The sequence below is a fragment of the Myotis yumanensis genome, unplaced genomic scaffold, assembly GCF_028538775.1.
Source record: "Myotis yumanensis isolate MYYU_CA2020_CCGP unplaced genomic scaffold, mMyoYum1.0.hap1 SCAF_1, whole genome shotgun sequence".
NCBI classification, from domain to species: domain Eukaryota; kingdom Metazoa; phylum Chordata; class Mammalia; order Chiroptera; family Vespertilionidae; genus Myotis; species Myotis yumanensis.
This window is the reverse complement of record NW_027223752.1, coordinates 204880346-204899385: the sequence shown is the minus strand read 5'-3', so window position 1 is coordinate 204899385 and position 19040 is coordinate 204880346.

Below are 19040 nucleotides of genomic sequence, written 5' to 3'. Positions count from 1 at the left end.
TTCAACCTCTTGAAAGTTTGGTGATCTGATGGTCTAGTGTGGATATTAAAAATACTACATTAATCTAAGAAGAAACAAGCTTTGTGGAGTTATAAATGCTCATAAAATTATACAAGACAAATATTGGGGGGATATTTGGGGGATATAAAAATCTCTTTATTTCAGTAACTTTTCTCTATGTAAGTTACTATGGTTTATAGTATAACATTGTTATAAAGACTAAGTATAAGTAGATGCTCCTATTTTTTATGTGGAAGTGGACCAATGTCTATAAAGAGTAACAAATAAAGTTAATGATTCAAAATAATAATAATAATTATTATTATTGCAGGGGACCATGCCCAAATCACTGAGCCACACCAGCCAGGGCAAGAGAATCTATTTTTAAGCTTATTCATGTGGTTGTTAGCAGGATTTAGTTTCTCAGATGGGATTGCTTGACTGAGTGCCTCTGTCTTTTGCTTGCTCTTGACTAGAGAGTTACAAACTGCCTTGCTACATGGATCTCCGTATAGGTGAGCTTATAATATAGCAACTGACTTCCATCAAAGCATGGCATGCAAAATGGAAGCTGTCATCATTTTGTAACTTTTTCTTGGAGTGACATTCTATCACTTTGCTATATTATGTTTATTAGAGGAGAGTCACTAAGTCCAGCCTACATTCAGTGGGAGCGTGTGAATACTACATGATGAGAATCGTTAGTGGCCATATTAGAAGCTTTCTAGATACTTGTTTATTCTCTTGAATTTCCAAAACTTAGAAAGAATTGAAAATGAACCTACATTTTGTAAAACCAGTAAATTATGTTGAAGTAGATGTAATAAAAAGACAATATTTTGTTCCTTTCATGTAGTAAAGAGATGGTATTTAGTTTCAGAAAGTATATTGTTTCATTTATTCAAAACATTTACTCAAATTTTCTGTCTAAATTTCTTATCTGTTTTAATTTTGCCCTTTTATTTTGAGGGGCATGGACTCTTAGAGAGTAAAATTTTTGTTTCTAATGCGTGTCTCATTTCCTACAAATCAGTGCTTCATCTACTTAAAGTCAATTGAACAACATTTGTCCATAGGTCAGAAAGCCCTAGGAAAGCATTCCACTTCAACATGAATACACCATTGAGGTCATAACTCAGTCCGAACATACCTTTGAAATCATGAATTGGAGCTTCTCAATAAACTATTGACTGTCCCTTAGCTTTCTAAAATGCAGAAGGTTGTATTAAGGAATCGATGTTTCAGGGTCAAGAGAAACAGCTCTAGGTATGCTTAGGCAAAATTCTCTGTGATAAAGGCTAGAATAATAATTAGCTATTCCTACATTTGCTCTCTTAATAACTCTAAATCTCCCAATGAACATTTTTAATTTGCACAAAAGAAAAGATTGTAAAGCTAGATACCAAATTATTTTATTAAAAGGTTATGTATAAATTCCCTTTAGCTTGACATTAGTTCTCCCATGCTCCAATTTCTCTTTAACAATCCATTAAAATTTTTCTCTTGCAAAGTGATAATAATATCCTTTGTCCTGTCATTAATGTCAGTTGTCATTAATGGGGCCCAAGCACTGTGGCAAGAAATCCCACAGCCACTCAGTCAGTTATAAAATATCAGACTGTTCAAACAAGAGCTTCATTAGATTTAGTGCTTGTCTCATGGTGCAGTTTTATAATTTGAATATAGAGGTTCCCAGACATTGTATTCTGTGACTCAATACCACTAAATGCTCATCAATATGCCTTAATCTGTCTAAAATATTTTTAATGAGCCAAAATTTACATCCCTAAGAATTAGCAGTTAGGAAGGCCAATGACTTATTTCATTATTTATCACTTATTGCTTCCCATTAGCAAAATTAACAACTGTTCTACCCAAAATAATGAGGATAGTTTCAAGCTGTTCAACAATGTAGATTGAACAAAAGTGTTGTAAATTTTGTTTGACATGAATTTAAAGATTGTGATTCTTGTCTATCACATTTTCAGTGATAATTTAAAAAGTGGATATGTATCCAAAATTATAGGTAAAATAATGTTAATAACTAAACAGCCTCTATATCTTAATATGAAATTGAAGTTGAGGTAAGTACCACATATGTTATGAATTTTGTTCACTTTATCTTTTAATCATATAATCATATCTGCCCTATGTTTTTCCTTCACATCTTCCAGGATTATGTCTGAAAATAATTTCAATTTTTTATTTTTTATTTTTTTAATTCTTTTTTCTTTATTGATTAAGGTATTACATACTAGTATGTGTCCTTATACCCCTACTGCCCCCCACCCTACCTCCTCTCATTCCCTTATGCCCCTGGTGTCTGTGTCCATTGGTTAGGCTTATATGCATGCATACAAGTCCTTTGGTTGATCTCTCCCCCTTACTCCCAACCTCCCCTACCTTCCCTCTGAGGTTTGATGGTCTGATAGATGCTTCTCTGTCTCTGGATCTGCTTTTGTTCATCAGTTTATGTTGTTCATTATATTCCACAAATGAGTGAGATCATGTGGTATTTATCTTTCTCTGACTGGCTTATTTCGCTTAGCATAATGCTCTCCAGTTCCATCCATGCTGTTGCAAATGGCAAGAATTCCTTCTTTTTTACCCCAGCATAGTACTCCATTGTGTAGATGTACCACAGTTTTTTAATCCACTCATCTACCGATGGGCACTTAGACGGTAGTAAATTAAGCTGCTATGTACATAGGGGTGCATATATCAATTTTTAAAAAATAAGTGGTCTATATGATGAGACTTTTTTCGTGTTGTTTAAATGTTTTCAGAAATACCAGTTAGGGATTGCTATCTTTCAGAATGCAATCAAGAAGCATGTGTTTGTGATATCCTCTCTCCTTTCATCTTTTGGCATTTAACTTCTTACTTCCTAGAATTTATAACTTAAAATGAGTCCACCAGCCCAAACTTCATTACTCTTTTGACTCCCTACATGTAAAATTCTTCTTGCTTGTGTTAAAAAAAGGTAAAATCAATTGTGTGTGTGTGTGTGTGTGTGTGTGTGTGTGTACAAATGTTCATAGTAATACAGTGAAGGAATGGGCAGGGAATGATTGAAGAATGAGATGTTGAGTATTCAGAACTCAAGGGTTTAAATATGGTGCCATTATTGGTGATGGCAAGGGATAGTTTACCAAAGAGAGTACCTGGGATGATGTCACAGATATCTAGAAATCAAGAAGTCAGGCTAATATGTGTAAAAGAGGAGAGGAAAATACTGTGGACATCAATAAATTAAGAAATTGCTAAGTAATAGGAGGTGAGAGCAATGAACCAAGGACAATATTGATATAATAAGGTGGAACATGATGACTATACACACAGTATAGAATGGTTTTTTTCCTAACACTTATACAAACAGGACAGAAATTATTTAACTCTATTATGTCCTGTATTGCTTTTATAATGCATTTCTTATTGTTTTACCCACATTTTGCTTTATGGCTATTATAGGAATATTTAAGTAGAGGTATCACCAGAAACTCATTGACTAAAATGAGGAAAAAACTGAAATCATTTATAAAGAGATCCACTAGACTTTTTTACTTTAATAACAAATGAAATCCTATTGAACACTGTGATTTGCATAACTAATTAGCCTTTAGATTCCCAAATCTTTGCATCTTCCAATACTTGTTTCCCAAAATGCCCCAAACTCATCAATCAAATCCAACTCCTCTCGGGATATTAACCATGTAAGATTAATTACCACAAACCTCTCAAATGAAATAAACTCAATGACATTTACTGTACCATTCAGCCATTTACCCCTTTTCATCAGTCTTGTAATGCTTCTTGAGTTGCAATTAAGACCTGTAGTAAATAAATATGCTGGAAAGTTTTAAGCAACATTTCTTAATGATTTAACAATTAGGTGTCTGTCAATGCCCCCCCAAACCAGTGGAGAAATAAGTTTTTCTGCAGAATGGAAAGAGTTACACAGAAGTATTCATAGGTTTTGTAGTCTGTAATTATTTTATAATAGGTATGAACTATAGAGACATTTATAAAAATAAGCAATCTTTATAAAAAAACTGGCCTTAATTTCAACTAGGATAATATAAACGGGAAAGTTTATTAATGGGAGGGGGAAGTGGAATGGTCTCTGATGCTGTTTCTGCATTTAGAGTTGTTAATGATCCATTAGTGATGATATTTAGCACCTTATTCTTCTCTTAAAATAGTTAAACACCAGTGGAAAACTTGAGGAAAGAATATTCAAGTGGATTAATATCCTATATAATAAAAGGCTAATATGTAATTTGACCTAACAATGGAACGTCTGATTGCTATGATGCACACTTAGCACCAGGGGGCAGACACTCAATGCAGGATCTGCCCCCTGGTGGTCAGTGCACGCCCACAGGGGGAGCGCCACTCAGCCAGAAGCCAGGCTCACGGCTGGTGAGCGCAGCGGTGGCGGCGGAAGAGGCTCGCTAAGGATGTCCGCAGCAGCGCTAAGGATGTCTGACTAATGGACCTAAGCCCTCAGTTGGACATCCTCCGAGGAATTTCCAGACTGTGAGAGGGCACAGGCTGGGCTAAGGGACCCCCCTGAGTGCACAAATTTTATGCACTGGAACTCTAGTAGTACAATAGTGCTATATAATGTCCCCTTCTCATCTTACTGCCCTATATCTTCTTATTATGGTTTTTAATAAAATGAAAATTGAGAAGCACCAATTATCTGTGCTTGAGTGGTATAAGTTTAAATCCCAGTCCCAGAAGCAAAATTTTTTCAATAACCCTAATGCTAACACACCTATTTGAAATAGGTTCCCATAGAACCCTGATTTTTAGAATTGTATTTAATTTCAAATTGTATTATTTTCTTGAAAGTAAAAGATAATGCTGAAGCCCAGCCAGTGTGGTTCAAGCTGTTGAGCATCAACCTATGAACCAGGAAGTCACGGTTCAATTCCCTCCCAGTCAGGGCACATGCCCATGTTAGAGGCTCAATCCCCAGTTAGGGGCATGCAGGAGGCAGCCAATCAATGATTCTCTCTCATCACTGATATTTCTATCTCTCTCTCCCTCTCCTTTCCTCTCTGAAATCAATAAAAATGTATTTTTAAAAAGATAATTAAAATATATTTAATCATCTCCAAAATTAATTCACAAGGAGAGAGCTACCAAGAAATTAATTTTAATTTATTAGAATCCACCTACCTATACTTTTTATTTAAAATAGATGACATTATGTATGGAAAATTTTGATTTTATAATAATCTCAAAAATGACAGAAAAATTAAAAAAGAGAGTTTAGGAAGGATAATAAATCCTCTGATAGTCTGTTTTTTATAATCATTACTTGATGATTACATGGAAGCAATAATTAAATATTATAAAAACTTAATTACTTGTTCCATATAGCAGTTAAGAAAAAGCTATTTTTTATTAGATAAGCAAAACTGTATGAGAGTCTAATGATTCAAAAAAGTCACATCAATAGTCTTCCAACATATTGATGGTTTTTCCAATTATTTGTAATATTTGCCTTGTTATAAAGCAATGCAAACTGTCAAGATAGAAATAATGAACGGAAAAAGAAAGCTAAATATATATGATTTTATAGATTTCCAGAGAGAACCTGGGTGCATAGAACTGAGACAATGGTTACTTATTTTAGGAACATAAGATACATTTCAGGCTAAGATACTTTTAGGCTTACAGTCTATAAATAAGCAATTAATCTATATGTGACAGCATAAAGTCTTCTGTCCTCTAGCCTCTCACATTCCTATCCCTCTTATTCATGTGAGGAAATGTCTTTTTAGTGTAAGCAAGTAAAAAGTAATTAGCAATTTGGGATGATAATTCATCATGCTCTACTATTGTAGGGATGCAATATTAGCTTGAGAAGCCTTTGTTTATATTAAAGGCCCTTCACTCTAAAGAGCGAAATCTAAGAAATATAAAAATTCATGTAGCCATAAATAAATAGATAAAACCACAAATAAAGATCTTTTTAATCTTGACTTTTGGGAAAGAAGTCAGGGTGAGTGAGAGTAGAGTAGCTGGATAGAAAACCAAAACCAAATAACTTTGTACCTGAAGAATTGAGAAGACAAGAAAATCAGGCAGAGGGGGGAAGAAAGGGTTGCCTTTGGGAAACATTTAGATTTAGATGAGGCCATAAAGCTGGGGAATTTATAATGGAATTTGTGTCTTTATGAGAGGAGACAGCAGGGAGCTTGCTGTTTCTGTCTCCCCACCGTGTGAGGACACGGAAAGAAGGTGGTTATCGATAAACTAGGAAGGCAGCTCTCACCAGAAACTGACTATGCTGGCACCTTGATCTTGGACTCTAGCCTCTAGTACCATGAGAATATTAATTTTTGCTGTTTAACTAATCCAGTCTATGGTATTTTTTAATGGCTGACCAAGACAGTTCATGGCATATTAATTACAAGATTCCCCTCCACCGTAATGTATCACAGTCATTGTGTAGGCATATATCAAAGAACTTAGAGAGGCCAATTAATAACTTTTGGTACTCCAATATTTGAAAGTCATCAGGCGCTTTTCTTGTGACTTTAGTGGTCTTTCTTTAGTTGAGACTTGAAGGCAAGTTCAGCTTGAATCCTCGGACAAAGGCAGATTCAGAAAAAAAGAATTCATAGAACTACTTCCATTAATGTAATAGCACATATTTATTGGGTGCCTGCAATTTGCCAAACACTGAAGATCCAACAGGGAGCACATGTAAAGTTTCCATTAGGAAGGGATGCACATAATAGCTAAGCAACACAATCTACATAGTGTAATATATGTTGACGAGTTCCATGGAGGAAGATAAAGCAGGAGCTGGGATAGTTAAGGATGAGGTTTAGTTTTAAAGAAGGTTGTCAGAGTAGTAATCAATGAAAAGGTGCTGTTTGAGCCAAGACTTGAAGGAGCTCGGGGACAAGCCATGTACATCTTGGAGGAGGTTCTAGACATAGGGAACAGCAAGGGCAAAGAGTCATCAATGGCAATAAGCCTACACATTTGAAAACAGGCAAGGAGCCCCGTGTGGCTAGAGCAGAGTGAGGAGAGAATGAGAGAAAGGTGTGGATATGCTTGTGGTGGGAGAGAGTAAGAGGTTAGAAAATCGGTTGTGTTATTGTTTTTGTGTTGAATTTTCAAAGGGATGCTAATAAACTAAACTTGGGTTATAATTGCATGTAGTCACAATCAACAGGAGACTGTTAATTTTTAGAAAACTTTGCAAGTGAAACAGGGATTTTAATATGTTTGTGTTGACAGTTTTTAAACAGATGGTTATTTGGTTAACCTGAAGCTCAGTTACCAGGCGCTGTATTTTAAATAGACAAGAAAGCTGCTATTTGAGCAAAACCTTTAAGCTCCAATCTTTTTTACGAGGCAAGGTAAGCCAGAGTTTATGTTGGAGGCCAAATCTATTCTCTTTGAAGCTGAGGATGGCATTCTCAATCTGTGCAATTTTCTGGATGTGGTTGATATAAAATGAAGCAAGAATGCACTTTACACCGCATAGTCAATACTCTGAAAAAAAATCAATGTTTTACAATCACTATTACATAAAGATTTATTTTCAGCTCTTGGGCATTGATTCTGGACTTTTAATACAATATTCAAGGTGTTTCATTGATAAAATGTTTGCTTCTAATATACTCAAGGTTAGCATTTTAAACAAATATTTGAGTTATTTGTAATTATAATATTTTGTGCATCAAAACACCATTGTAGGAAAAAGAAGCTGGGAAGATATCTCAGCAATACAATGTGAGGAAGATGGGTGAGAGCTTTTTGTACATGTTTTAACATTTTTCCCTTAAAATGTTTTTAAATTATGCTATTTTTATGAAGATTTCTTGAAGTATCAGGGGAGAATATGTTACCTAAAATTTTATTCTGGATGATTTTTATTATTATGGATTATGTTCAGCATAAAGTTGAAAAAGAAGTGCAATCACACAATAGTGTCACCATAGTACTATTTTTTTTTTGGTTTTGGATAAAGGCAGATGAGGGAGAGGATGCTAGCCACTCTGTGAATCTAGGCCCAGGCAATTTCAGTGTTAGTACGTACCTTGAAGCCCTCATTATATTTTCATCAGGCCATTTTAGTAGCATTCTGTCTGAACTCCTTGCCTTTTAATTTATTTCATTCCTCAATATATCCTTCACATTACCACAAAATTTGAATTATAGAATTTATCTTTAAAAATCTGCAAAGACTTGTGAGTGGTTCTAGAATACCTTCTGGAATCTAGCACTAACACCTGGGTCCTGGTGATCTGGCACAACCGCTCTTTGCAAACTACTTTCCCACTAATAGGATCCCCACCTCATCCATATCTTGCAGTAGTGCTGGTTAATTCTGTGGCCTGGTGGTTCTAATCTCACCATAACCTAGGATGGGTTGTTCTTCCACACTTAGGACCAGATAAATAATTTGTGGGGCCCAGTGTAAAATTAAAATGCAAGCCGCCTTGTTCAAACATTATTTCAAGGTGCCAACAGTGCAGCATCAAACCAAATGGGGGATCCTTCTGAAGCAGGGCCCTGTTATTGCACAGGTCACATGTCTGGGAAGCTGTCCCTTTCTTCTCTTCTCACTGACCAGAATCAAATGTTTCAAGGCATAAATCACATGTTTCTTCATGTGAGAAACCTTCCCATGTACTTTAAATTAGAAGACTTGCCCTAACTGGTTTGGCTCAGTGGATAGAGCGTCGGCCTGCGGACTGAAAGATCCCAGGTTCCATTCCGGTCAAGGGCATGTACCTTGGTTGCGGGCACATCCCCAGTGGGAGGCCTGCAGGAGGCAGCTGATGGATGTTTCTCTCTCATCGATGTTTCTAACTCTCTATCCCTCTCCCTTCGTCTCTGTAAAAAGTCAATAAAATATATTTTTAAAAAAAGACTTAATGACATACTGTTATTTATTTAAAAATATTTTTATTGATTTCAGAGAGGATGGGAGAGGGAAATAGAGGTAGAAACATCAATGATGAGAGAGAATCATTGATTGGCTGCCTCCTGCAAGCCTCTACTTAGGGGTCCAGCCTGCAACCTGGACATGTGCCCTGACCAGGAATGGAACCGTGACCTCCTGGTTCATAAGTCAACATTCAACTACTGAGCCACACGGGCCAGGCAATGACATATTTTTAGATACCTAGCAGCTGGTTATACACAATTAGTGAGGGGTGGGGATGTGGAATGAATGAAATGGGAAGCTACATTCTTGTACCATGAAAACATATAACTCAGTCTTATTACTTTATATGAATAACAAGTTACCTAGAAAAATCTCCTAGATGTTACATTGTTGTGGCAGACTCCAAACATCCATTTCTAGATTTTTCTCTGAAGATAAAGATTCCTTGATTGCAGCCTAGGCGTCAGCATGCATCCAGAGCTACATGAGCCAACAATAGTTTCTCAAGTAAAGTAAGTTTATCACACATATTCTCAAAAAAGATGGAAGCCCCAAAGATCAGGTAATCTAGATTCTTACTACCTAGAACAAAGTCAATTTAAATGCCCTAGTAATTTTCTTGTTGTTGTTGTTGTTGTTGTTATAAGGATACTTTTTATTATATGATACAGAATGTCTGGCTGTTGGACTTCCTACATACATAATCCCAAATCTGTCTTATGGTTTTACATTTTTCATAGGAATCTGTTTTATAGATAACTAGCTAATAGAAATAAGACAAACTATAAGGAAGGAGGCATGGAATAGGTATAGTGAGAAACAGTCTCTGCTAAGAGGATGTGTCTGGGAATAACTTGCCCAGAAAGACTATCAAAAGGCAATATTTCCCTTCACAATGGCGTTCTGAAGGGCTTACACATTGTACACACACAATGTGGTCATGTTTGTTTTTTATTTTTTTGTTTTGTGTTTTTTTGTTTGTTTGTTTGCCTGCAACTCCCATAGTAAGAACAGCCTAAGGGAAAATATTTTATAGATGTTTATGTAAAATTTAGACCCGGGGAAAGGAGTAGAAAACTCTTTGTCAGGAACTTGGATTCTGGAGTCATATTACAGACATGAAGCAAATTTATTCAGAGCTCTTCATTCTGGAGGATAAAAAGGCAACAGCTCTATTTTCTTCAAAATTTATTTTGTACCTTAGTGAGGCAAAGTTATTAGAGTGTTTAGAACAGTTGTTCTCAACCTTCTGGCCCTTTAAATACAGTTCCTCATGTTGTGACCCAACCATAAAATTATTTTCGTTGCCACTTCATAACTGTAATTTTGCTACTGTTATGAATTGTAATGTAAATATCTGATATGCAGGTTGGTCTTAGGCAACCCGGTGAAAGGGTCGTTTGACCACCAAAGGGGTCGCGACCCACAGGTTGAGAACCGCTTGTTTAGAACATCTAATATAGGTTATATAAATGTAGAATATGATGAGGCTAAGCAGAAAAATTAGTTGGTTATAGCATGGTGAGAAAGTTAATAAATTCAGGAGAAGCGATCCATTATGCAGAGATTTCTGGAGGAATCAAAAGAAACTTTTTGCTCCAATTTGCAAAATGACCTTAAAAATTCATTACCTGACCTCACTGTATGCATCAATAAATTCTGCTGTGTTTGGAAAGAGCCTGAGGGAAATGAGGCATTACCAGAACACTGGAAATGTTTACAAGTCTGCGACAGTAGGACAAATGTTTACATAGTGCAGAAGGTCTGTGTTGTGCCACAGTATAATTACATTTGATCTGATTTCATTTTCAATTAAAGTGATCAGCTTAATTCACTTTTCTTTCAGTTACTAACAAGGTAAATTTGATAATATTTCAGGCTTATTAAGAGTGTGTGCTTGTTCCCTGTAACTCTTTAGGATATAGTTTTATTTCTCCAGGTTACTAAGTGTGAATATGGTTCTCACATATTATAGATAAACAGCCAAACATAAGCTGGCCTACCTTTACTAAGAGCCTACTGTATATCAGGAAAAGATAGAGAGAGCAAAAGGAAATACATAAAAGAGCATGTTGAGTTTGGAGTCAGAGGTTTAGAGTGGAAAAATAATGATGTGCTTGCAAGAAATAGAAGTTGAGGCTACTTAGGATGGTTAGAGACAGATTGTAGAGGGCCATGGATGTTATATTCTGGAGTTTTGATTTTTATCTTTAGATGATAAATAAAAAAGTGTTCAAAATAATTAAAAATATTATTTTTAAGAGTCACTCAATTAATAATCTGTAAGAGAAACTGTACTTATTTCCAAGTCTCTTAAAACTGGAAGTGAATGGTTAATAACATGTCTGTGATCCCTTCTTTGGTATTTTCACCATAAGCACTTTTGTTGTAAACATCTTTGCTGCAAGCATTGTCACAGTACAACTAATTGGCTATAAGACAATTTCTTCATAAAAGATAAAATAACAAAAAATAAGAGGGCATGTAAAAAGGACATAATGATCATGAAAAAACAAAATTAAAAAGATGTTATTGAGAAAAATGAAAATACATTGTCTGAAGTTTACCATTCATTGTATTACATAAAATTTTTTTAAAAAATATTGTTGATTAGTCTTTTTGTTCAACATCAGACTTTTTTTGTTTTGCTTCAAGTTCTTCCTTCATTGAGAGTATCAGTTTCCTACTAAAGAATCTATAATTAATGCTCTTGAAGACTGTTGTGAATTAGTAGCCACCTCTTTTGTATTTACCATAGGGTGGTAAACTTTTGGTTTTGACAGGTGGGAGGGATGACTGTATTTGGGAAAGATGTGCAAACTGATATGGGATTTTTTTCTAGTATTTTTTTTCTAGAGTCTGTAGAAAAGCTACTTTGTATGTAGCTTTGCAATCTGGCTTTATACACAGTTATCATCCACTATTTTAGGCCCACTACATCTACTCATCACTGTATAGACCAGTGATGGCGAACCTATGACACACGTGTCAGAGGTGACACGAGAACTCATTTTTTTGGTTGATTTTTCTTTGTTAAATGGCATTTAAACATATAAAATAAATATCAAAAATATAAGTCTTTGTTTTACTATGGTTACAAATATCAAAAAATTTCTATATGTGACACAGCACCAGAGTTAAGTTAGGGTTTTTCAAAATGCTGACACGCCAAGCTCAAAAGGTTCGCCATCACTGGTATAGACCATAATGAGGGCTAAGATTTATATAATATAAAAATGGGAGTGACTGCAAGAATTTTTTCAATGGAGAAATGAAACCAAACTGACAACATTAAGTCTATTAAATGTGAACTAAACTGTCAACCAGTTATATTATCTTTCATGATGAAATTGCCTTAAGCTCCATAACCTAGTCTGATCTCCTTCTAAGCAAAGTAATGAAAGATGTAATGAAAAAAAACTACATGTTAATTATTTGATTCCACCTCTTCCTCTTTCTAAGAATGTAAACGTAACCAAATAGTTTCTGCTCTCAGGAGTATCACCTATCTATGGAGTGTTTTTAATGAAATGCACCCAGTTGTCTACAATTGCTTAGTGTAAAACATACATGGAAACCATCAGTTAATGGGGCATGGCTCCCTGGAAATGTCACATAAGGAATAAAATGATCAGAGTATATATTGAGATGTTTTACAACCCTAATATTGCCTTCTATGTAAGTGAGGTAATTACATAGTTATTTATATACAGTGCCTGTTAAACTGGGCCACACCGTACTGGTGTGCTGCAAGACAGGACCTGGCAGCTGTGGGTGGAGGCCCACAACTCCGGCTGCTTTACCTGGATCTCATGCTTACTTGTCTTCTTAAAACTATTTATAAAAGTTGATATTGAATATCTTGATTCCTATGAATCTGATTTTATAATATGATTATTTGTATTATCTAAGGTAATGCAGAATATTCATGAATATTTTTAAAAGGTAAATATTTGTAACAGTATTGTCCTTGGTTTAGAATGGCAAAACTTCTTAATCTTACAGCTGAGGTTAAAGACCATACCAAGGATTACAGGAGTAAAGTTGAATCACCATGGCAATTTTGTTGTTGTGAATGAATGTCCTTTTTTAAGTTGATTCTATGAAGGGAGGTGCTAAATAATATTACTAATTATTTATGCCTTTACCAATATGCATTTGTTTTGACTTACGTAGGGTGATATATTTTTTTCAACTATAAGAGAACATTTATTGGGTAAATCACAGGTAGTAATTTGTAGAAGAAAGGGGCTTAGGAAACAAGTTATAGGTGTCAAAGAAGGGCCTTGGATCTTGGGAGTGAGGTAGGCAATGGTAACACACCTGGGGCAGGGGTGAAAGGGGGAAGGGAAGAGAAAAGCTCCGGTGTGCTCGCTTGAGCACTGGGGCCTCCATCCTAAGGGTTTCCAGGGGTCCTCAAACTACGGCCCGCGGGCCACATGCAAATACAAATATTGTATTTGTTCCCATTTTGTTTTTTTACTTCAAATAAGATATGTGCAGTGTGCATAGGAATTTTTTCATAGTTTTTTTTAAAACTATAGTCCAGCCCTCCAACGGTCCGAGGGACAGTGAACTGGCCCCCTGTTTAAAAAGTTTGAGGACCCCTGGACGGTGGAGATTTTGAGGGAGGTCCCAGGAGAGGATCTTAATAGAATATTGAGCAGCTTCCCAGGTGTATCCTTTCAGGGTCTAGGTCTCCACTGATTGATTGATTGATTGGCACCAGCTCAGGGGGTCATAATTCAATGCTGTTGATCCTGAGGTCAGCCATGGCTGGTTTTAATCCTCTTCTGTGCCTGGAGCTGAAATACAACTGAGGCATAAATGTTATCTCTCGAGAGGAAAGGTCAGGGAGTTCAAACCACATGACCAGCAATACGCTAAGAGAGGACAGGTCACCCTGGGGGCAAGGTCCCACCCTACAATCCTTCTTTGCTAGGCACCCAGGGCTTTCCTCCCTGGTGGCCTTTTGTATGTCTGTCTAACTGCCTACCACAGAAGGCGTGATAGCAACAGGACAGCATGAGATGCTTCTCCTTTATATCCGCCTTTTTAATCAATAGATTAGACATCCATACTTGAACAAAAGCAGCTTTGTGGGTATTTGGGGGCCTAGTACTTTACTCCAACAGTCCTGTAAGGAATTTCACCTCCCAGGGAAGCTGGCAAGATACTGACAAACCTCAGTATCAGCTGTGAAAAATAATATAAATGAAGCCACTTCACAACAGAGTCAGAGCTGCCATTCCAGAGGAATTGTCTCGCACATTTCACTCGAACCCTCAAAATGTTAAAACTGGGTGAGATCACCTTTGGACTGGGTTAAGGGAACATAGTACAACAAACAACTATTTGCAAAGCTAAAAGGAAAGCAGACATTTTGACTACCAAACTGGAAAGTATAAACAGCCTTTAGAATTAGCATTGCAATGTTAGGTTATCGGCATCTATAGAAATTTCTTCTTTCTATTCATGTAATTATCCCTCTTCCTTCTCTCACAAATACCCCTTGACTCCACCTCCTACTTGGGTTTCTGCCTGAATCAGTGCTTCCCCAGTAGTTATTCTTTTTAATCTCAAACACCTGTTGCCTTTCACTTTGGCTTTTTATTTTCAGGGTAACAGAGCTATGGAAAGAGTGAAGCCGGTGAAACTTCCCAGACCATTGTTGCCACTGTCAGGCAAAAAAATATCAGAGGGTTTTATGTTCAAGTTGATGCTGGAAGATTTGCAGAAGTCCAGCCTAGCTGAAGAAGGACTCCCGCATACCACTGGAGAAGGCGGTGCTACAGCTCAGGTTTGTAGTTTGCGGTAGGGTGATATTTATATGATGATAAGAAATGATATGTTTTTCTCAAGCAGAGGATGTTACCAGGAATCACGTTATCTTGTTTCTTGACCCTACTACTCCTGATGAGCCCTTCCTCTTTTTTAAGAACAATCATTTATTTGCACTTTGAAATGCCCTGCTGCAAACAATGCAGCCAGAAACATGAACAGTAAAAAGCAAAATCTTTTAATAGATGAGAAGTGGATTGGTTATTGACCTGTCAAAATCCCCTTTCATGCACCATTTATTGCAGTAATGAAGAACACATTTGAAGAAGTCTTGGAAACAATTTATAACATTTGGAATGTATTTTCATGGGCCACCAGTTAGAGACTTCACATTGGGTGCAAGTAGATTCACAGTGCATAGAGTTCTTGTGGACTGATACAGACATTCCAGGATCCAAGGGGTTGAGACAGGTAAACTGATGTTTCTTATATTAAACATAAGACATGGATAAAAGAGGCTGGAAAAAAATACCTGCCCAAAGAGGACAGGATGATCATGACTGGCTTAAACCAATTGTGGTTATCCCTTGGGGCTAGTTATTATGCAATCTTGAAAAGAAATTCACAAAGAAGAACAGGAAATTGCTACTGGGCAAAAGCTAGCAATGTCTCTGACAAAAACTAGCTGTTATGTACAGTTGCCAAATCTTGAGAAAGTTCTATCTTTAATCAATTCATAAAAATATGCAATCCCAGCAAAAAAGTATAGAATACCTGAATGTACTTTAGAGGGCACTATAATAGAGAGATGCCCAAAAACTTGTAAATAATTTTTTTCTTAATTTTTAGAAAACATTTTCTAATTTTGTTGTGATTAAAGTTTGTAAAGAAGAAAAGCTGAGGCATATTTGTTGTCATTTGGATGGACATCAAGAGGTTTTATAGGGTGACGATACCTTGGTGATAACAGGTTTTAGGCCTTGCCTTGGCAAGCAGGTAAACAGGATTTAATCAGTCAATATGGAGATGATTGAATTTTGTTTATTGCTGACAATATTACAGATGTCCCCCATTACCCCCTTTTGACTCCCTCTATTCAGGCCCCACCTCACCCCAGGCCTTCACCACATTATTGTCTATATCCATGGGCTATGTGTATATACCCATATGCTCTTTGATTACTCTCTATATCAGTGGTTCTCAACCTTCCTAATGCTGCGACCCATTAATACAGTTCCTTATGTTGTGGTGACCCCCAATTTCATTGTTACAAATTGAACATAATTAAAGCATAGTGATTAATCACAAAACAATATGTAATTATATATGTTTTCCGATGGTCTTAGGCGACCCCTGTGAAAGGGTCGTTTGACCCCCAAAGGGGTCGTGACCCACAGGTTGAGAACCACTGCTCTATATGGAGTTGATTAAATATTTTTATTTCATTTTTTAATTCACTGAAATCAGATTTATAATCCAGGAGGCCAAAGTATTCTCCATAGTGAGATATTTCCCTTTTTGGTGAAAGATAATGTTCATCCTCTGATATTTTTATTGATATAAATGTGCCTGAGCATCTAAATTTACTGGTAATTATAATGATGTGTGGTACAGATAGAATTAGAATGGAAAATAGTCTTAAGCAATATTTTTTACAAGCTAGGAAAGAGTCTGACATATCTTTGCATTACAGCAGACTGTGTCTCTTTAGTAATTGAATTATTTGTGTCTGCCAGATTATGTAGTTTCAAGGGCTATATTGTTGATGAACATGGATTACCAAAGCTTGTTTTAGGACTCATTTTCCTCTTCTAAACATGACCCTGTGCCTATATTTCAATTTTTTCTTAGCTATGTTAATATTAATGTCTTAACTAGTTAAAAGCTTAATACCGTGAACATTGAATATATTCCTTCTCTTTCATTTTGTGTTTTAACAATTAGTGTAAATGTGACAGGATAATCTTATTTTTAACTCTACATACTTGCAGATCAATTTACCTTTTTTTTCACACATATCATATATACTTGTGGTTAAAGAATGAGAGGTTGAATTATAATTAAGAGAAAAGATTAAGCATGTACCAGAGATAAAAGATAAAGGAGAACTCTAGGCTTACTGCTGAGAGAAATCAGGGAAAATAGGAGACAATAAGTGAATAGAGTAGTTGACTAGAGCAGTGGTTCTCAACCTTGGCTGCACATTAGAATCACCTGGGAATCTTTTTAAAACTTTAAAAAGATTCCCAGGTGATTCTAATGTGCAGCCAAGGTTGAGAACCACTGGACTAGAGAAACAAGGTCAGGTAGATAATAAGAGTGGTCATTTAAAGTAAATGATGGTTGTGAATAAGACAATTTCAGTAGATTACACAGCAGGAATTAAATCTTTCTTGGCAATTCAGTATTGAGAGAGTTCAATAAGTTATGGGTGCATTTTTCTTTCTGTTAGCAGAAAAGAGAGGTTGAGACATATTACAGAATACAACAGAGTCAGGCAATTATATTTCACTAAATTTTATTTAAGTTACAATAATATCTAGTATATAAATCCATATTTTGGTGATAAATTTAGTGAAGTACCTCCCTGATTATACCAGGGATATCCTAGAATTAGTTTCACTGGGATTTTGAATTGGTAAATATAAGAGTTCCAATGAAATTTAATGCCAGTCAAATACATCATTGCAAGAAGCTCAGGGGCTACAGGTATACTGAGCAACTCCAGGCAGAGGTTAGAGATGCCTGGAGTTACTCAGTTGTGCTGGAATTTTCCCCTAATTCCTAAGGAAAGATGCTCAGGTGGTACCACTGATTGCAGGCTTCTCCATTTGCATGTTGGGGATTTCTGAGTGAGGGCTTCCTGAGCCACTCATCCCCATATTCAATCACTGAAAGCTCCAGAATAATTTCTTGTAGTTGCACAAGCAGTTGTGATAAGCTATCCACCCAGTTCTGACTTTGAGGTTCTGGGCTGAATTCTTACTTCGCCACCAGCTCCATGTTGCTATGTTTTGTCCCAGATTATAATAATGATCAGTTAGAAAGAACTGAAAAATCAGACAGGTGTGGTGAAAACTATGCTTTAAATTTTACTAGTTTTCAGTTATCTTTAAGGAAGTCCATGTGGGGAAACAGATTAAGGGCCAGAATGTCATATAGACTTGATTTTATATCTTCCTTTTCTTTAGTTGCTTGTAGCTTCCTTCTGGATTTTTACTTTTCATGTTTTGATTTAATGATTCATATTATTTTTCTACCTACATATAAATAGAACAAAGGTACAGTTTTACCATTTTTTAAATTGGTTATTATTATATTCACATAAAGATAAGAGATATAAAGGATGCAGTAAGCCAGGGCTTTTATTGATTCGTTTTCACATATTTTATCTCACACAACCCTCACACCCAGTGTGATTATCTCTAGTGTGATTTTCAGTTTGTGGCTAAGAAATCAGAGGCTTAGAGAAAGCATGTGTCTGCCTATGGCCACTACTTCAAAAGTACAATGGATGCAACTAGAATCAGGCACCCTAACTTGAAATGTGCTTGCTTTTTACAACACTACCACACTTCATATCTACTTTAATAAGTTGAGTGGCTCATTCTAATATGTTAATTCATTTACTGTAGAGTTCCTTCCCTGGGAGATACAGAAATACCAAGGGAGGTTGGTAATAACAAGTTTCTATCTTTATAGGGTCCCCAGGACATATGGATTCTCTTATTTAGCTACCAGGGGGATGGAGCCAGCTCCAGTGTGTATGCAGTTGGTGATGTTGTCACTCATGAAGAGGTCTTTTGGTACCAGGCCAGCTATGTGTCAGTGGGGCTCTACTTTAAGATCTTGAATTTTATTTGTTCCATGTTGAAAACATGTGAATGTTCATTTTAAGAAAAATGTAGAAACAGCTTGCTCAGAAAACAGATCCTGGTGTGTGTGTGTGTGTGTGTGTGTGTGTGAAAGGAAGAGAGAGAGAAATATTTCTTACCAGAGGAGGCTTATAATTTAGTTTTCCAAACAGAGAAATGTTTTAATATTATAAATAATTTTTTAAAATGTAGAGGAAGAAGCAATACAAACCTAACAAGGAGGGTGAGGAAACAGGAGGCATGAAGCATCTGTTAGTCTGTCAAATCAAGTGAAGGATACGACAGCTAAGGGAAGAAAAAGATTGCATGAGATGAGTGTAAGACCTTGAAATTAAGAAAAACACCTAGAATTAAAGCAAGTTCTAAGTCTGCAGGTAATATGTTGATATTAAAATTAATTTTGAAGATATTTATGATATTTTATTAGAATCTATGCTGCATCATCTCTATATCTATGC